The sequence below is a fragment of the Macaca mulatta genome, chromosome 5 (assembly GCF_049350105.2).
Source record: "Macaca mulatta isolate MMU2019108-1 chromosome 5, T2T-MMU8v2.0, whole genome shotgun sequence".
NCBI lineage: Eukaryota > Metazoa > Chordata > Mammalia > Primates > Cercopithecidae > Macaca > Macaca mulatta.
The window spans coordinates 198,341,220-198,362,157 of NC_133410.1; the positions used below are offsets into that span (position 1 = coordinate 198,341,220).

General features: G+C 41.7%; 1 long non-coding RNA gene across 2 annotated transcripts; it reads right to left on the reverse strand.

The window, feature by feature from the left end:
* Positions 1-16,013: 16,013 nt before the first annotated feature.
* LOC106996026 (uncharacterized) lies at positions 16,014-19,630 on the reverse strand. 2 transcript variants are annotated; one of them, XR_013417599.1, is made up of 5 exons: positions 19,261-19,630; positions 18,693-18,809; positions 18,385-18,541; positions 16,514-16,687; positions 16,014-16,426 (listed from the first exon to the last, which is right to left on the reverse strand). It is a non-coding gene; the product is annotated as an uncharacterized LOC106996026 (long non-coding RNA). The 2 variants fall into 2 exon arrangements; XR_013417600.1 differs by lacking the exon at positions 18,693-18,809 and having other exon boundaries at positions 19,261-19,624.
* Positions 19,631-20,938: the final 1,308 nt, after the last annotated feature.

Genomic DNA, 20,938 nt, shown 5'->3' on the forward strand with positions numbered 1-20,938 from the left:
GAAGTTCTTGTGGCCTAGACTGCCCCTTCAGTTCTCTTAAGGTCCAATAGGACGTCAACTCATGACGGCAAGGCTTGTAAAGACTCAGGCTCCCAACACTCAGATGGAAGATTTTCCTCCTGCTAGGGCCAATCCAATTTCTCCCTCTATTGGCAGATGTCAGCTGAGTACAGTCTGGTTCTGCTTTTCTCTGTGACAGGGTAGTACTGAGTTTATTGCAAAGCCTCACAACCTGTGCTCTCCCTCTCCCAAACACACAGTCTGTGCACCATGTGGCCACTACTGGTGGTTGAAAAAGAGGTGGCATCCATGCTTCTAGACTGTCTTTTTTTTTTTTTTTTTTTTTTTTTTTTTGTCTTCTCCAATGTCTCTTTCAGTGATGTGAAGTTAATGCCAGGTACTATGATCATTCACCCAATTGGTCCCTTTGACAGTGCTTCTTGAATGTAACGAATTGTGAAAATTTGGTGTTTTTGTGGGGGGATCAGGGTGTAGGCTTCTATTCTGCCCTCTTACTCTGTCTCTATCTTAAATTTTTTAGATTCAGGGAGTACGTTTTCAGGTTTCTTATGTGGATATATTGTGCTATGCTGAGTTATGTGGGATATTGTTGATACCATCACCAAGGTAGTGAGCATATATTGTGGAATATAATTGATCGCATCACCAGGGAAGTGAGCATAGCACCCATGGTTTCTCACCCCCTGCCCTCCTCCTTCCCTCCTTCAACTAGTAGTTCTCAGTGTCTATTGTTGACATCTTTATATTCATGAGGACCCCATGTTCAGATCCCGCTTATGGGCAAGAACATGTGGTATTTGGTTTTCTGTTCCTGTATTAATTTCCTTAGGATAATGGCCTCCAGACGTATCCATGGTGCTGCACAGGACATGATTGTATTATTTTTAATGTGTGCATAGTATCTTATGGTGTATATGTGGCACATATTTCTATCCAGTTTATTGATTCTCACATAAGTTAATTCCATGCCTTCCCTATTGTGAATAGCAATATGATGAATATACAAGTGCCTGTGGGGTTTCTTTTTGTAGAATTTTTAATTTTCTTTTGGATGTATACTCAGTAATGGAATTGCTGGTTGAATGGTACTTCTGTTTTAAATTCTTTGAAAAATCTCCAAACTGCTTTTCACAGTGGGTGAACTAATTTACATTCTCACCAACAGTGTATAAGCACTTCATTTTCTCTGAAGTCTAGTCAGAATTTATTTTTTTACCTTTTAATAGTAGCCATTCTGACTAATATGAGATGGTATCTCACATTGATTTGCATTTCTCTGATGATTAGTGATGTTGAACATTAGGAAAACAACCCCATGAAAACATTGACAAGGGACATAAGCAGACACTTCTCAAAAGAAGACGGGCTGGACGCGGTGGCTCATGCCTGTAATCCCAGGACTTTGGGAAGCCGGGGCGGGCAGATCATGAGGTCAGGAGATCGAGACCATCCTGGCCAACATGGTGAAACCCCATCTCTACTAACAATACAAAGAAAAAAATTAGCCGGGCGTGGTGGCGGGCCCCTGTAGTCCCAGCTACTCGGGAGACTGAGGCAGGAGAATGGTGTGAACCTGGGAGGCGGAGCTTGTAGTGAACCAAGATCATGCCACTGCACTCCAGCCTGGGCAACAGAGCAAGACTCCGTATAAAAAAAAAAAAAAAAAGACATACAAGTGGGATTCTTATTCTATCACAATAAGCTGCCTTTCCTTTGAAAAATACAAAATCAAACCATTTTTCAGATTGGTTTGATTTGAAATTTACAATTCTTTAATTGTAGGGATTGACAGTATGTTTCCCCTCCTCTATCTCCTTTCCTCCTTTGTGTTTTTTTTCTGGTCATTATGAATCCACTCATTTGGATTCATAATCTGTTTGAATTCTTAATCTGTGTGAATAGTGCTGATGAGGTAGTCAGCTCTCTTAAAATCACCAACAAAAGAGTTTTACATTTCCTAGTTAGTAATGTAGTAATACATTTTTAGCGTGCCATAGGATACTCTTAGAGCAATGACTTCTGGTCCAGGCATTATGGATTATGATGATTAGTTCTCTGGATTTCTATAAGCTTTGAAACTAAGAGGTAAAAATCTAAAATAAATTGGACTTCATACTCCTTACATATTTATTGGGTTCGTTAATTATTTCATAGGAAAACAGACACCAGACTTTGTAGAATTCAATTCCGTTTTACCATATTTAGGGTTACAGGAAGGGAATTATATTGATGTAATTGAGAGATTGAATTAACCTGAGTCATCACATGTTATTTTTCTAGAGTTGTTTTAATGGTACTGACATTCTCTTCAATATGTCCATACCTAGCTTGGGTTTCTGGGGGAGACATGAGTAGCTAGTACTACCCATCTAAAACATAATGTCCATTAGCTGGAATAATGGTGTGATAGGATAGTCTTCAAGATGATGCCCTCAATTTCTTTCCTCCCTGCATGCACATGCTGCTCTTTACATTAACAGGTAGAGTCTAGTCTCATATTTCTTGAATCTGTGCTACTCACAATGACTTGCTTTCTCAATAGGACACAGCAAAAGTCATACTCTAGGACCTCCAAGGCTAGGTCATAAGAAGCTTTGTTTTATTTGCCTGTGTGTCTTGGGACCAACTACCCCATCGTGAGGACTCCAGGTGACATGGAGAGGCCAGACAAGCATCACACACAGCAGCCACTGTGCACTGCCAGCCAGGTGAGGAACCATCACACACAGCAGCCAGTGCGCACTGCCAGGCAGGTGAGTAACCTGTCTAGACTCTTTAGCCTAGCTGAGCTTTCAGGGGACTTTAGGTAACATGTAGAGGTCAGACAGGTATCACACACAGCAGCCACTGTGCACTGCCAGCCAGGCGAGTAGCCACCACACACAACAGCCAGTGTGCACTGCCAGCCAGGCGAGTAGCCACCACACACAACAGCCAGTGTGCACTGCCAGCCAGGCGAGTAGCCACCACACACAACAGCCAGTGTGCACTGCCAGCCAGGCGAGTAACCCGTCCAGGCTCTTTAGCCTAGCTGAGCTTTCAGGGGACTTCAGCAGCAGCCAACCAACCGCAGCTGCAAGAAAGACTCCAAAAGAGAACTTTTGTAGCACCTGTCAACCCACAAAACCATGAGAAATAATGTTATTTAAAATTATGAAACAAATAATAACAATAAACAATATTAAATAATAAGTAATTCCTTAAGTTTTGGAATGGCTTACTATTCAGCAAGAGAGAGCTAGAACAAGTACTAAATATTGCACAATACTGAATAAGTGTAAGTTTAGTTGTATAATATACTTCTATATTTTAAAGCCATTGACATTTCTGGACAGAGTGTAAAAGTGAGCAGTGATTAAATGGTTCCCAAGAGAAGTTGTCTGTTGGATCTCAACAACACCATTTACCAATGGCTGTATTTTGTTTTTGGAAAATATACATTCTAATGTTCATTTTTAAAGATATACTAACAATTATTTAGAAAGGTATATGCTATTTTGAAAAAAATTTGAGAGAACCAGAAATGTGTAAACTTTAAGCCTCTAATCACATTTATATGCTATTTAACCCATAAATCCAAAGTCTGATGGCAAATATGTTTACATAACACTGATATCTAGGTAAATAAGTTAAACAAACAGTTTCCTTTTTAAATGATAGGCCTTAACATTGGTATGATGTTGAGAAGGCTGCAGTGGATGGGCTCATCACAATAATAATATTTTCTCTTTAATACTTTTTTAGAACATTGACAACCAGAGAGTGTAAAACCGGGTTACATGGCAGGAATAAAATCAGAGTGACACTTACTTTGCAGCAGCAGGACTGGAATTCTTGCTGTTGGGCTTGGTGGTAGAAAACTCAATTATGGGTGGCTTCTGCTGCATGCTTAGATGGTGTGTTGGAACATTTCCTATTTAGCACTTTCTAACACTTCCTAACTAGAGCTGTTTACAATAGAAACAAACCCCTCCGATTTTGAATTTAGCTAATTTATTATTATAATTTGTTCAAATATTTCTACTTCTTAGAGTGTGGCTTTCATGTAGACAGAAATTGTATCTTATACCTCTTTTTCTTCAGCAGCTTTAGCAACCTAGGTCGTGGTCGTCCCTCCTCGTTTCTCCTGCTGTCTTCTTCAGCTACATCTGTTTCTCTGCATTTCCTCATTTTACAGTGTGGGGGATGCAGTTATCTCTGAACAGTTAGCTCTGAACAACTAGGTGCCTGGCACCTAGTTGAATTGTCAGGTTTGTTGAATAAGTATAGTAAAATTATGCCAGAAGTAAACTGTTAAATTTATCAGTTTTACTCAGAAAACATATAGCTAACTAAGATGTATGAATCACTTCACTCACTTATTCAACAAACATTTATTAAGTGACTACAGTATGCTATGATCTAGGAATATGGCAGTAAACAAATCTCACCTTGTCTCAACGGATCCAGGAGTCTCTAGAAGTTTAATTCTTGCTCAATGAGCAATTCCTTTTCACTGAAGACTTGACAAGAAGGTTTGAGAAGGCAAGAGTGTGTGAACCCACCAGATGTTTGTGATGCACCTACTGTGTGTCAGAAGCCGTAGTGTCACAGGGTCTGCCTGTGTCTCTTAGGAAAGGTGAAAACTAAGGACAATATTTTAAACAACAAATAACGCCAAGTATGCCACGTGATGGAGACGGAAAGTGCTGGGTCCCAAGAGTATAACAGGCACTGAGCCTAGCGTGGGGTCCAGGTGTCTCTGGCATGGTGCCCTCCTAGGTCATGGTTATCCCTCCTAGTTTCTCCTGCTGTCTTCTTCAGCTACATCTGTTTCTCTGCATTTCCTCATTTTATAGTGTGTGGGATGCAGTTGTCTCTGAACAGGACTAGGCAACCGTACTCCCGTTGCGCTGTGCTTGTGTGTGGGATGCAGTTGTCTCTGAACAGGACTAGGCAACTGTACTCCTGTTACGCTGTGCTTGACGCTATGCATTGATGTACACTGGGCCCAGGTTTCCCTGGTGGACTGCTTGGACCGTTCTTGTCATCTGGCTCTGAAGACTTTGTTCACAGAGGTGCACTTGCCCGATGGGGAAGCCAGAGATCTGGGGTCCTCTGCTGAGGCCACTCTCACCTGCGTATCTTCCCTGACATACCTAACAGATGAAGCTCAGGTGGGCGATGCACCTCAGGCCACAGTGTGGACCGTGTACAATTCTTCAAGCTCCAGCTTCAACTCTCCTTCTTATTGCTCTCTTAGGACAGTGTATTTAGACGGAAGTAAATGAAAATAATATTATTAGGGGATAAGATTAAAATCAATCCCATCTGTAAAAAAGGAAGTAGATTATTTGCAAACTGTAATACTTTATTTTTAATGAAGAATCACCTTAAAACTTGGAACCCAGATACAAGATAACTACTTCATTCCGCAAATGTTTAGTAGCAAACTCTATGCCAGGACTGTGCTAGGTACTAGGGATACATGGTTGAATACATAGTATAAGATGCCTTGGAGTGTCAGGTAGTTTCATATAAATGGCTCATGCAGTATACAGACGTTGTGGTAAAAAGAGACTTCTGAGATGCACAGAGGACAGACAATAAAGGGTCTTTGAGTGGTGGATAAATGTGTTTGGACGTTTCACTCAGGGCTGCTGAAGTTTTTGAAGGTCAGTGGCCTCAGGGTTTTGGCGTTTTCAGGCCCTGCTAAGTAGTTTGTTTCTAGCTGGTTATCGGTCACCATTACTACTCATCTATTGGCTTTGTCTGATTCAGCAATCCCACCACTGGGTATTTACGCAAAGGAAAAGAAATCGATGTATCAGAAAGATACCTGTACTTGTATGTTTGTTGCAACACTATTCACAGTAGCACAGATATAAACCAAACTAAATCTCCATCAACAGGTGATTGGAGAAAGAAAATGTAGAAAATATACACAATGAAATACTATTCAGGCATAAAAAACAATAAAATCATAACTTTTGCAGACACATGGATGGAACTGGAGGCCATTATTGTAAGTGAAGCAAGCCAGACACAGAGTAAATATCATATTTTATCCCTCATAAGTGGGTGCTAAAAGATGAGTAGGTATTGACGTAGAGAGTGGAATGATAACAGAGACTCAGCAGGGTGAGGGGATGGACGGGGTGAATAGTGAGAGGTTACTTAATGGGTACAATGTGCATTATTCTGGTGATGGATACCGTAAAAGCCCTGACTTCACTATACAATCCATGCTGACAGCAAAATGGCACTTGTAACCCATAAATTTATACACAAAAATCTTAGACCTCTCTCCTCTCTCATAAGCCTCAGAGCTCAGTGAACCCCTTGGATCTCCTCAGCCTGCTGAGTTTTGACTTTCCTACCTAAGGTGATTTGGGGCAGAGACAAGGGGGTGTTTCAGGAAGATGCTCTCAGGCATGCTGCTTCTGAAGAAACATCGGAGGCTCTTCTAGTGGCCTTTATCTAGTCACTGCTTTAAGCAAGGAATAAAACATCTGTGGCTAACATTTTAAAAGCTGTGTTTCCCACCCACCCTTCAGACCTGACAGAAGAGATTTTTAGAGTTTTAAGGGAACAACTTTTTCTGGACCCAAAAGGGCACAGTCGTGCAAAGGCCAGTGTCACGTAAGTACCTCTTCCCCATCTGTAACATAACTCTCAGATACTCTTCCCACAGCTGGAATCTCTACAGGGTTTTGACTGAGGTATTGGAAAAGCCTATGAACTCGTTATCATTTGAACATATGAGTAATGTAAAATTTAGACAGAATTTTGTTTGAAAGGATTATTTATGCAATTTTTAGTTAACTGATTTATACTGTAGTTATTTCAAACAATAAAAATCAGGTTGTTGTGTTATAAGCTAGAAATATTTACAATAACACATGGTCTTGATTATCTCACATGATGAATTGAGGATTAAAGCAAAATAATTAATCTTAGGGAACTTTGTGACAGTTTCTGTTTCACTTTGTCTAATAATGACTTCAAACTGTTGTGCATATACAGAGAACTCCTGACTAAAGAGACTTGTTTCGACTATTGCACTATGTTGTTTATTGTAACTTTTTAAGATCTAGAGGAACATACATTTAGTCTCAGTTGACCAACTAAATGTTATGGAGTCAGCTTCTGTGTTATGTGCTGAGCGCTGAAGGAACAGTGGAGACAAGGCTGCTGCCCTCGCAGAGTCTGGGGGAGAAAACCTGATGGAGTGTGTCAGGGAACATGCTGGGAGCATCCCAGGACGCCAGAAGCACACACAGATGAAACACCTGCCTCAGACCAGGGGAGGGTCAGACAAGGAGAGGATGGAACACCTGCCTCAGAACGGGGGAGGACCAGACAAGGAGAGGTGTCAGGAAAAACTAGGAAAGTGGGAGAAAACCTGATGGAGTGTGGCACGGAGCATGCTGGGAGCATCCCAGGATACCAAAAGCGCACACAGATAGAACACCTACCTTAGACCGGGGCAGGGTCAGACAGGGAGAGGTGTCAGGAAAAACAAGGAAAGTTTGATCTGCAGGAATAGAAACACACTTGAGAAATCCATGGGGAATGAAAAGAGAATGACTGAGCAGCAGCAGATTGTCAAGAAGGAAACCAAGAAGGAGCAGCCAAAGAGGTTGATGGAGAACCAGGAGAAAGAAGGTGTCACTGAAACCAATGGAAGGAAAGTGTTTCAACATTTCTGGAAAAAAAAATGACATGCTCTGTCTTAACCTTGCTGTTTTATGAATCAGATAGCCACATTCCAGGTTCTGAGAAGTCCAGCACTAAAGATGTTTCTTTTAGTTTGCTTAACCCAGCATTTGCCAGAATAATCTGGGCTCAGTGTGAGTGTGTGTGAGTGTGTGTGTGTGTGTCCGCCTGTGTGTTCCACTAATATCTCACTGGGGCTACTGCTCTGTACAACATAATTTTTAAAACACTGGTTTTATCCATCCTATGTTCAGCTGCAGCAATGCTTATGAAGATCAACTTTGATCATGTGTCTAAGTTACTAAAGAAAACAAAACAAACAAATTAATAAAGCTCACCATGCAGTGACTCCTCATACCTGTACGACGGCGCCCACCTGGCTTGGCCTGGGTGCCTGTGCTGACCTGGCCGTGCTGTCTTCTGCCTGCTGCTTTGCCTCCCGTTTCCTCCTGGAGAATGTAGAGGTTCTCTGAGCTTTGGCGTATCTGGAACATGTGTCGTTCTCATAAAGGGGACCATGTTTTCTGAGTCCACTTTAATCTCTTTTAAGGGTATGGAACTTTCCTTAAAGCTTTTGGTCAGGTCTCAGTCTCTATGCAGTCTTCCTGCCACTTCTACAATGTACATACTTTTACCGATACATTAATTATGCTTTACCAGCCCAGGTTTTTTACTTATATGTCATTTTAGATCATCATCTTTTTTTCTTAGAGCTTGGTTCACTTATTTATTCAGTCTTTCCACAATATAATTGTATGTCATATAATTTTATACTTATTTTCATTGGGGTTTATATTATCTTTTCTGTAAACATGGAGGCTTTCTAAATAGATCTTCATTAATGTTGAAAGAACAAGGTTTTACATCTTGGTCTCAGCCAAAAGTAGTTCCTCGTATGCCCAGGAGGGATAAAACAGTTGCATTGTTGCATTAGATATTCTTAGAGAGAAAGAGAACCATGTGAAATGGAAAACTGCTAACTTTGCCTCAGGGATACCAGGTTGATTCACTGAGAAAGTTTGAATTGGTTTAGAAAGCATGGTTCTGAGTTTTCTAGGAGAAGGAAAAAAGTTGGGGTAGGTAGGGCATAAGAAGTAATGCCCACATCAAAAAGTTAGAAAGATCTGAAACTAACAACCTAACATCACAACTGAAAGAATTAGAGAAGCAAGAAGAACTCAACCACAAAGCTTCTAGAAGACAAGAAATAAGTAAAATCAGAGCTTAACTGAAAGAAATTGAGACATGAAAAACTGTTCAAGAAATCACTTAATCAAGATTTTTTGAAAAAAATAAGATAGGGCACTAGCTAGACTCATAAAGAAGAAAAGAGAAAAGATTCAAATAAACAAAATTAGAAATGAAGGGAATGTTACCACTGACCCCAGAGAAACAAAAGTAACCAGCAACTACTATGAACACATCTACACACACAAACTAGAAACCCCAGAAGAGATGGATAAATTTCTGGCCACATACACCCTCTCAAGACTGAACCAGGAAGAAATTGAGTCCCTGAACAGACCAATAACGAGCTCCAAAAAGTGAATCAGTAGTAAATAGCCCACCAAAAAAAAAAAAAAAAAAAAAAAAAAAAGCCAAGGACCTGATAGATTAACAGTCAAATTTTAACAGATGTACAAAGAAGAGCCAGTACCATTCCTACTAAAACTACTTCAAGAAATAGAGAAGGAGAGACTCCTCCCCAACTTATTCTATGAGGCCAGCATCATCCTGATACCAAAGCCTGGCAGTGACACAACAAAAAAAGAAAGCTTCAGGCCAGTGTCCTTGATGACCATCCATTCAATAATCCACAACAAAATCCTGGCAAACTGAATCCAGCAACACAACGAAAGGCTAATTCACCACAGTGAAGTAGGCTTCTTCCCTGGAATGGAAGATTGGTCCCTCATGGGCAAATCAATAAAATGTGATTCATAACATAAATAAAACTAAAGACAAGAACCACGTAATTGTCTCAATAGATGCAGAAAAGGCTTCCAGTAAAATTCAACAACGCTTCATGTTAAAAACTCTCAATAAATGAGGTATTGAAGGAACATACCTCAAAATAATAAAGGACACCTATGACAAACTCACAGCCAACATTATACTAAATGGGCAAAATCTGGAAGCATTCTCCTTGAAACCCACCCAAGACAAGGATGCCCTCTCTCACCACTCCTATTCAAGATAGTATTAGAAGTCCTTTCTGGAACAATCAGATAAGATAAAGAAATAACGAGTATTTAGATAGAAAGAGAAGTCCAACTACCTCTGTTTGCAGACAACATAATTCTCTATCTAAACCCTGTAGTTGTGACCCAAAAGCTCCTTAAGCTGATAAACAACTTCCACAAAGTTTCAGGATACAAAATCAATGTACAAAATTTGCTAGCATTCCTATACACCAAGAAGAGCCAAACTAAGAGCCAAATAAGAGAGGCAATTTCATTCACAATTTCCACACAAAGAATAAAATACGTAGGAATACAGCTAACCAGGGAGGTGAAAAATCTCTACAATGAAAATTACAAAACACTGCTCAAAGAAGTCAGAGAAGACACAAATGAAAAAATCATTCCATGTTAATGGAGAGAAAGAATTAATATCATTTAAATGGTCATACTTTCCAGAGCTATTCCTATTAAACTACCAATGACATACTTCACGGAAGTAGAAAAAGGTATTTGAAAATTCATATAGAACCAAGAAAGAACCTAAGTAGCCAAGGCAATCCTAAGCAAGAAGAACAAAGCTTGAGGCATCACATTACCTGACTTCAAACTATACTACAGCACTACAGTAACCAAAACAGCATGGTGCTGATGATATTTAAACAGACACATACACCAATGGAACAGAACAGAGAGCCCAGAAATAAGTCTACATACCTACAACTATCTAATCTTTGACAAAGCTGGCAAAAACAAGCAATGGGGAAAATATTCTGTATTCAATAAATAGTGCTGGGATAACTGGCTAGCCATATGCAGAAGATTGAAGTTGGACTTCTTCCTTATACCATACACAGAAATCAACTCAAGATGGATTAAATACTTAAATGTAAAACCCAAAACTATAAAAGCCCTGGAAGACAACGTAGGCAATACCATCCTGGATGTAGAAATAGGCAAAGATTTCATGATAAAGACACCAAAAACAATCACAACAAATGGAACTATTGACAAGTAGGATCTAACTAAACTCAAAAGCTTCTGCTCAGCAAAAGAAATTATGGATACAGTGAACAGACAACCTACAGAAGGAGAAAAATTATTTACAAACTACATATCTGACAAAGATCTAATATTCAATATGAGGAACTTAAATTTACAAGAGAAAAACAAACAGTCCTATCAAAAAGTGGCTAAAGAATTGTCTATTCATGTCCTTAGTCTACTTTTTGATAGGATTGTTTTTGTCTTGCTAATTTGTTTGAGCTCATTGTATATTCTGAATATTAGGTCTTTGTGAGATATACAGATTGTGAAGATTTTCTCCCATTCTGTGGATTGTCTGTTTACTCTGTTGACTGTTCCTTTTGCTGTGAAAAAGCTCTTTAGTTTAATTAAATCCCACCTATTTATCTTTGTTTTTCTTGCTGTTGGGTTCTTGATCATGAAATCCTTGCCTAAGCCAATGTCTAGAAGGGTTTCTTTGATGTCGTCATCTAGAATTTTTATAGTTTCAGGTCTTAGATTTAAGTCTTTGATCCATCTTGAGTTGATTTTTGTATAAGGTGAGAGATGAAGATCCAGTTTCATTCTCCTACATGTGACTTGCCAATTAATCCCAGCACCATTTGTTGGGTAGGGTGTTCTTTCCCCACTTCGTTTTTGTTTTCTTTGTCAAAGATGAGTTGGCTGTAAATATTTGGGTTAATTTCTGGGTTCTCCATTATGTTCCATTTGGCTGTGTGCCTGTTTTTATACCAGAACCATGCTGTTTTGGTGACTATGGTCTTATGATATAGTTTGAAATCAGGTAATGTGATGCCTTCTGATTTGTTCTTTTTGTTTAGTGTTGCTTTGGCTATGCGGGCTCTTTTTTGGTTCCATATGAAGTTTAGTATTGTTTTTTTTTTTGTTCTATGAAGAATGATGATGGTATTTTGATGGCAATTGCATTGAATTTGTAGATTGCTTTTGGTAGTATGGTCATAGACAATTCTCAGAAGATACACAAATGGCCAACAAACATATGAAAAAATGCTCAACATCACTAATGATCAGGGGAATGCAAATTACAACCACAATGCAATACCACCTTACTCCTGCAAGAATGGTCATAAAAAAGAATAATAATAGATGTTGGTGTGAATGTGGTGAAAAGGGAGCATTTCTCCAGTGCTGGTGGGAATGTAAACTAGTACAATCACTGTAGACAACAGTGTGGAGATTCCTTAAAGAACTAAAAGTAGAAGTACCATTTGATCCACCAATCCCACTACTGGCTATGTACCCAGAGGAAAAAAAAAAAGTCATTATACAAAAAACATACTTGCACACACATATTTATAGCAGCACAATTTGCAATTGCAAAAATGTAGAACCAATCCAAATGCCCATCAATCAACGAGTGGATGAAGAAACTGTGGTATATATGTACGATGGAATACTACTCAGCCATAAAAAGGAATGAATTAGTGGCAGTTGCAGCAACCTGGATGGGACTGAAGACTATTATTCTAAGTGAAGTAACTCAGAATGGAAAACCAAAGATCATATATTCTTACTTACAATTTGGAGCTAAGCTATAAGGATGCAAAAGCATAATAAGGACACAATGGACTTTGAGGACTCAGGGAGAAAGGGGAGAAGGTGGTGAGGGATAAAAGGCTATAAATTGGGTTCGGTGTATACTGATGAGGTGATGGATGCACCAAAATCTTACAAATCACTAATAAAGAACTTACTAATGTAACCAAATACCACCTGTTGCCCCAAAACCTATGGAAATAAACAAAAAAATTTTAAGTGGGCAAAGGACAGGAATGCTTTTCAAAAGAATACATATGTGTGACCAACAACCATAGAATACAAAGCTCAGTATCACTGACCATTAGAGAAATGCAAATCCAAGGCACAGTGAGACACCATCTCACACCAGTCAGAATGGCTACTATTCAAAAGTCAAAACACAACAGATGCTGGCAAGGTTGTGGAGAAACAGAACATACACTGTTGGTGGGAATGTACATTGGTCCCACTGCTGTGGAAAGCACAACAGTGCTTTCCTCGAAAGAGCTAAAAGCAGAACTATCACTGAACCCAGCAATCTCATTACTGGGTATACACCCAGAGGTATATAAATTGTTCTATTGTAAAGACACAAGCACGTAAGTGTTTATTGCAACACTATTCTCAATAGTAAAGGCATGGAATCAACCTAAATGCCCAGTGATGACAGATTGGATACAGATAATATGGCACATTGTGGAGGAAAAGTTAAATATTAAATTTGACCTCAACTGAACAGGGACACAAACAATGGTCACTAAGTCCTGGAACGAGTTGTGTGAGCCCCTTGAGGCATCCATCCAGTGCTGTTTCGGAGAAATAGTTATTGAAAAACAACAGACAATTGCAAAAACTAGTTGACCTTTTTGTGTTCCTTGAGCCCAGATGCAAAGGGCCCTCATGACTGGGTCTCATGACAAACAATTTGTTACAAAAAGAGCTAGTTTCCCAGACCACACCAAAGCTTCATGGGACCTCTCCTCATCTATGCACGGACTAATGGCCAACTCTGGAGCCCAGGCTCTTGCTTCCCAGCCTGGTGATGAATCCTCCATAGTCTGGTGAGTGTAAATTTATATATATATATACACACACACACACACACACACACACACACACACACACCCCTTTTCCCTTCTCCCCTTCCCATTACAATTTATTATTTATATCATTGGTTTATTAGGTGATTTGCTTATTATATCTATATTGTCATATACTTGGGATAAAGTCTGTTTACCCTTAAAAGTATTGTGTGTTTCTTTTCTTCTTTCCTCACACATTTCCCATACAGAACACACATATGCACCATGGAATACTACACAGCTACATGTTCTCACTTATAAGTGGGAGCTAAATAACGAGAACTTATGAACACAAAGAAGGAAACAACAGACAGCAGACACTGGGGTCTACCTGAGGGGAAGGTGGGAGGCGGGAGAGGAAGAGAAAAGATAACTATGGGGTACTGGGCTTAATACCTGGGTTATGAAATAATCTGTATAATAAGCCCCTGTGATATGAGTTTATGTAACAAACCTTCACATGTACCCCCGAGCCTAAAATAAAAAAATTAAATCCTTTATGAAAGCTATAAGATCTGCTCCTATGTGTTTGTATGTCTATATGTGTTACATGTATGTGATAATATTTTGTAAATAAAGCTCGTTCTTAAGTCAGTAAAATAGAAATGGCTTTACAATTATCATATATAATTAGATACTTGCTTGATTTAACTATGATCTTATGTCTTTTGTTGAGAATTTCTGGATTCAGGGGGTCTTGAAATGTGACCATGATGAAGTATGGAGACATGTTCTCAGTGCCTAGACCAGCAGCTACAAGCCAGAATCAAGGCCAGTCGGCCCCTTCTTTCTGTGCTTTTCCTGTTCTGCCTTCTGGCTATTTTAGGAGGGGTTGGATCCTCCAGTTACAGCCTTCACAGCTCTGTCTTTAGTCCTGATGGACTCAGGCAGGCCCTGATCTTCATAGTTTTCCGGGGTGCCATGTGGCTACTTGGGACCTAGAATTACTGAGGGAAGGCATTAGGGATGCTGCCTGTGTCACATTTCCAAAATTCAGTTCAGTAATTTAAACTCTTACAGTCATGTTAAATTAAGTAATAAATAACCATAAAATATCTGGAGTCAGTTGTAAGCTAAAATAGTGAAATATTAACCTTTAAAAATGAGTTTAGGTCTAGCTACCATGACATGTTACTTGTATATGGCATAGAAAACCTAAATATCTTTAGTTCTGTTAATAAACAGCGATTTGAAGAACTATATTTCTTAAAAGCGATAAAAAGGTTTTTATCTAAAAATACTGATGTTTAAGATAGTTAAAAATCACTTTTTAGGGTTTTCACTGAGAATTGGGGCTCCTAAGACTTGATTACTAGATATGAGAGAAACAATTCTGCATACACAGTATATAAAAAGCAAGATATGCTTTTTTTTTTTTTTCTTTTTTGAGAACGAGTCTTGTTCTGTTGCCCAGGCTGGCATGCAGTGGCATGATCTCAGCTCAGTGCAACCTCTGCCTCCCCAGTTCAAGCGATTCACCTGCCTCAGCCTCCCAAGTAGCTGGGATTACAGGTGCTCACCACCACACCCGGCTAATTTTTGTATTTTTAGTAAAGACGGAGTTTCACCATGTTGGCCAGGATGGTCTTGAACCTCTGACCTCAAATGATGCACCCGCCTTGGCTTCCCAAAATGCTGGGATTACAGGCTTGTGAACATATGCTTTTGATGATAAAACTTATAAAGACATAAAAGTGTGTTTTAATTTTTTTTTTTGGTTTGAAGTTACTTAAAGGTTTCAAATTGAAGAAGTGAAAAAAAAAAAAAACTAGATAAAACCAGATAAATATGGAAAGTTGGGGGAAAATGCAAAGCATAGGTTCACAAAAATCTGGGATTAAAAGATGACAACATTTGATAAATTTATTTTATTTTTTAAATATCTTTTTTTTTTTTTTTTGAGACAGAGTCTAGCTCTGTCGCCCAGGCTGGAGTGCAGTGACCGGATCTCAGCTCACTGCAAGCTCCGCCTCCCAGGTTCACGCCATTCTCCTGCCTCAGCCTCCTGAGTAGCTGGGACTACAGGCGCCCGCCATCTCGCCCAGCTAGTTTTTTTGTATTTTTTTAGTAGAGACGGGGTTTCACAGTGGTAGCCAGGATGGTCTCGATCACCTGACCTCGTGATCCACCCGTCTCGGCCTCCCAAAGTGCTGGGATTACAGGCTTGAGCCACAGCGCCCGGCCTTTTAAAATATCTTAAAATATCTTTTAAATATCTTAAATATCTTTTAAATCTATTTTATTTTAACTTTAGAGGCTGGGCACTATGGCTCATGCCTGAAAATAATCAAATGTTCTTGTCAATTGTGTCTAACTAGAACAACTTAAAGTCATTTCCACTGTAAATTGCTTAATTCTGAGGCAGTTTCTGAAAACTTCACAAGCTTGCAAAATCCTAGAGTATTGTGTCTTTAATGAGGTTCATGAAAGTATGGAGAAGGCCCTGAGAAGCACTCTTGAATACAAGTTTTTGAGAACTTTAGAATTATTTTATTTGAACTGGGTAAGAATTCCCAGAACTTTAATGAAGAGACTGACTGGTTTACAAAACTGTTAACCCAAGCAGAATAAAAATCAATTGAATACCAAGAAAATACTTTGCCAGATTTTCATGCCAAATCAGCCAGTATTCAAATTGTCTGGATAAAGAATTTGAATGAGCTGCAGAGTCCAGGTCAAATGATCTATGATAATCCCTGGTTAGTCCGTGCCATGCACTGAAGTTGAAGAAACAGTCCAATGTTAAGCATGGAGAACCAGGATGTCTTCCTTGTCCTTCCCGAGTTCTGAAAGCTTTTCTTATTAAAAGTTCTGCATTCTGCTTCCTGGGTGTGAGGGGAAAGCAAGCCGGCAGAAAGAAGGCTACACTGCTCGTCCCTCCTGCAAGGACACCAGATGAACAACTATTAATATCCACATAGAAAAGACATTTATAAGAACCAAAAATCAGGTGAGTACTCAAAGTACCTGGTTTTAACCTCATATCACTGAAAGAGACACTGAAGAGAGAGAAAAAACAGTCCTGAATCACGGGTGCCACCATTTCCTCACCCCCAGCAATGATGGCGTGGTGCAGAGATCACTCTGGGTTCTGCCGGAGGGAGACCACAGCAACTGTGAGGCACTGAACTCTGTGCTGTCCTATTAGAGCAGAAAGGAAAACCAGACCAAATGCAGTTAATGTCCATCCACAGAGGGATCATTTAAACCAGTCCTAGCCAGAGGGGAATCAGATTCCAGTGGTTGGAACTTGAGTGTTTGGAAACCTGGCAACTGAGGGCTCCAGGACTCTGTGTATCTAACAAAACTTGAAAGGCAGCCCAGGCCATCAGGACTGCAACTCTTAGGTGAGGCCTAGGGCTGAACTGGGCCCAGGGACAGTGGACTTGGGGTGGGGGGGAGGGCATGCAACATACTGAGACACCAGCTGGGGCAGCCAAAGGAGTTCTGGCATTATTACTCCCCTAACACTAGGCTGCACAGCTCCTGGCTCCAACAGGGACCCCATCCTTCTGCTTGAGAAGAGGAGGCAAAAGAGTAGAGAGGAATTTTTCTTTCATCCTGGAGACCAGTTCAGCCACAGCAAGATAGTGCACTGGTCAGAATCCTGGCTCTGGCTCTGGCTCCTAGACATTCCTAGACACACCCTGGGCCAGAAGGAAACCTGCTGCCTTGAAGAAAGAAACAAGTGCTGGCAGCATTTATCACCTGCAAACTTGAAAACCTTTGGGCTCTGAATAACCAGCAGCCATACCCAGGTACTATGTCAAGGGCCTTGGATGACCCTCATCGACTTGCTAGATTTAGGGGACACTCAGCACATTACCAGCTGTGGTCACTAAAAGGCAAAATTCCTTCTTAGGAAAAGTAGAGGGAAAATTAAAGGGGACTTTGTCTTCTCCCTTAGGTACCAGCAAGGCCAGAGGTGGGTAGAGCACCAAGCGAGCTTTCGGAACCCCTGATTCTAGGACTTGATTCTTGGTTGACATGTATGAAGCTGCCCAGGGCCAGTAGGGAGCCCACTGCCCTGAAAACGGCAAGTCCCAAGCCAGGCAGCATTCATTACAAGCTGACAAGAGGCTTTGGGCCTTAACGGAACATTGGTGGTAGCCTGGCAGTACTCACTGTGGCCTGGGGTGGTGGTGGCTACCTGCCACCTAAAGGTGGTGGCTACTCTGCCTTTAGAAAAGGAAGGGAGGAATAGGAAGGACTATGTCTTGTGGTTTGAGTGCCAGATCAGTTGCAATGCAATAGAATGTCAAGTGGACTTCTAACATTTTTTACTCTATTCCGTGACCTGAATGGCACTTCTGGACCCAGCCAAGGACTGAGGAACCTCACTGCCCTAAAGGAAAGGACACAGGCCTGGCTGGCTTTGCCATCTGCTAATCGTAGAGACCAAAGGTCTTGAGTGAACATAGGCAGTCTTCAGAAAGTGCATGCAGCAGGACTTAAGCAAGACCCAGTGCTGTGCTAGCTTCAGGTCTGATCCAGGGCAGTCATAGTGGTGGTGGCCAGGGGTGCTTGTGTCTTTCTTCTCCCAGCTTTAGGTGGCTTAGAACAGAAAGAAAGACTCTGTATCTTTGAGAGAAAATAAAGGTAGGGAACAAGAGCCTTTAACTAGTAATCCAGAAAATTCTCCTGGATCTTGTTGAAGGCTGTCAAGGTGGTACTTCTATGAGTCTGGAAGAATTACAGCATTATTGGGTATAAGGTGCCCCATAAAGCAGATATGGCTTAGATCACAACACCCAAGTCTTTTCAAATATGTGAAAAGCCTTCCCAAGAAAGACAGTTACAAATAAGCCCAGACAGTGAAGACTACAGTAAATACTCACCTTTTCTCTTTTTTAATTTTATTTTTTAAACCTCTCATATAGTGCTGCATGCCTAAGATTTTAATGTCCAGACAATGAGGAACATTTACTAGCATCAACACCATCCAGGAAAACATGACTTCATCAAGTGAACTAAATAAGGCACCGGGGACAAATCCTGGAGAAAAAGAAATATGTGACCTTTCAGACAGAGAATTCAAAATATCTGTATTAAAAAAAAAAAAAAAACTGAGAGAAATTTAAGATAACAGAGTAAAGAAATTCCTAATTTTAACAGCTAAACTCAACAAAGAGATTAAAATACTTACAATAAATTAAGCAGAAATTCTGGAGCTGAAAAATGCAATTGGCATGCTGAAGAATGCAGTACAGCCATTTAATAGCAGAATGGATCAAGCAGAAGAAATAGTGAGCTTGAAGACAGGCTATTCGAAAATACGTAGAAGAAACAAACAAACAAAAAGAATAAAAACAACGCATCATGCCTACAGGATCTAGAAAATAGCCTGACAAAGACAGATCTAAGAGTTACTGGTTTTAAAGAAGATGTAGAGAAAGAGGGAGGGGTAGAAAAATTTATTCAAAGGGATGATAACAGAGAACTTTCCAAACCTAGAGAAAGATATCCATATCTAACTACAAAAATGTTATAGAACATGAAGCAGATTTAACCCAAAAAAGACTACTTCAAAGCATTCAATAATCGATCTTCCAAAAGTCAAAGATAGAAAAGTTCTAAAGGAAGAAAGAGAAAAGAAACAAATAACATACAGGGGAGCTCCAACACGTCTGGCAGCAGACTTTGCAGTGGAAACCCCACTGGCCAGGGGAGAGAAGCAATAAATATTTAAAGTACTAAAGGAAACAAACTTTTACCTTAGAATAGCACATACAGCGAAAATGTTCTTCAAATACAAAGAAATACTGACTTTTCCAGACAAACAAAAGCTGAAGTATTTCATGAATACCACACCTGTCCTACAAGGAACGCTAAAGGGAGTACTTCAATCAGGAAGAAAAGGACATTAACGAGCAATCAATGATCATCCAAAGGTAAAAAAAAATCCTCACTGCTAATAGTATACAAAACAAAGCAGAATATTATAACACTATAGCTGTGTGGGGTGCACTCTTATTCAAAGTAGGAATGCTAAATAATATCCAACCAAAAGGAATAACTACAACATTTCAAGACATAGCACAATAAATATAAATAGAAACAACAAAAAGTTAAAAAGGGAAGGGATGAGCCCACCCGTCCTGAGCCGGCCGGATGTGGTGGAAGCTCCGGAGCTCGGGAGCCAGGGGAAGGCCTGGAGCGTGGGCGGAAGGGAGGCCGCCCCGAGAGCCGAGAGCCGGAAGCCTGAGCGGGGGACTGAGGCCGCAGGCGCCCCCCAGCAACAGCAGGGCGGCGCCACATTGGTCCTGCCCTTGGCCTGGGCGCCTGCGACGGCGGGACGCTCCGGGAGGCCGGCGGAAGACGCCGCGCGGCTGCCGGGCGTGGAGAGAGACAGCTGCCCGGGGCACGGGCGAGCGGCTCAGGCGTCCCGGATCCGAGCCCTGCGGCCCCAGGGTGGCGGTGACGCCTGGAGTCGTGCGGGCGTGGCTGGGCCGGGCGCTTGGGGCAGCCAGGCGCCGCTGCTGGCGTCTATGCCGCACCACCCTGCAGGCGCCGGGTCTCCTCTGATCTCGTGAAGCTCAGCAGGGTCGGGCCTGGTTAGTACTTGGATGGGATTCCGCCTGGGAATAGCGGGTACCCTAGGCTTTTGGCTTTCGGCTCCCTCCCTCTTTCCCCCTTTTGTCTCCGTGCTTCCAAACCACCCCCTGACTCTGCTCCCCCTTGTCCGCCCCTGCGCCCCAGCCGCAGCCCAGGACCTCCTCCTGAAGGTCGCCACTGCAGCACCGCCAGGCAGCAGCATCCCACCTCTTCCACCCGGCTGCAGCCCCACCGGGAGCCCAGCTCCAACCCGGGCGGGAGGGGACCGACCCTGAAGGGCGCAGGCGTGGGTTCCCTGAGGTCCCGGGTGTCCTCCCGCTCCCCGGACGCCCGGGCAATTCAAACATTCATCCAGCGCCGCCGCCACTGTCCAAGCCGGGGGAAGGGGCAGCGGGTCCCACAGACGCCAGCCAAGACCTGCGCTCCAGAACCCGCGGGCTGCTTTCCAGGGGGAAGAACATTGTCTTCGCCCGCCACGAGGAAATCCGTCCCTGTGCACCTGGTTTCCCATTGCCACCGACTTCGTGTGAACTGCAGTCCCGAGAGACCCAGGCCTCCGGCCATTGACACGCTCGGCGCAACGTTTCCCGCCAGACGGACGGGCGCACTCTACAAATTTCGGGGTCCACCGCAGCAAGAGGACAGGGAGAAGCAAAGGAAGGACCCTGTGACACGCACCCCCAAGGCAACCAATGAATCCAAGAAAAAACACGTCTCAGGGCTCCGTTGATTTTCCCGCATGGGGGGCCCTGCCCCCCTGTTCTAGCCCGGCCCAAGCACCCTCCACCCTACCCTGGCCGGTTCAAAGGGACGGTGTCTACCCGAGCAGAGCCTCCC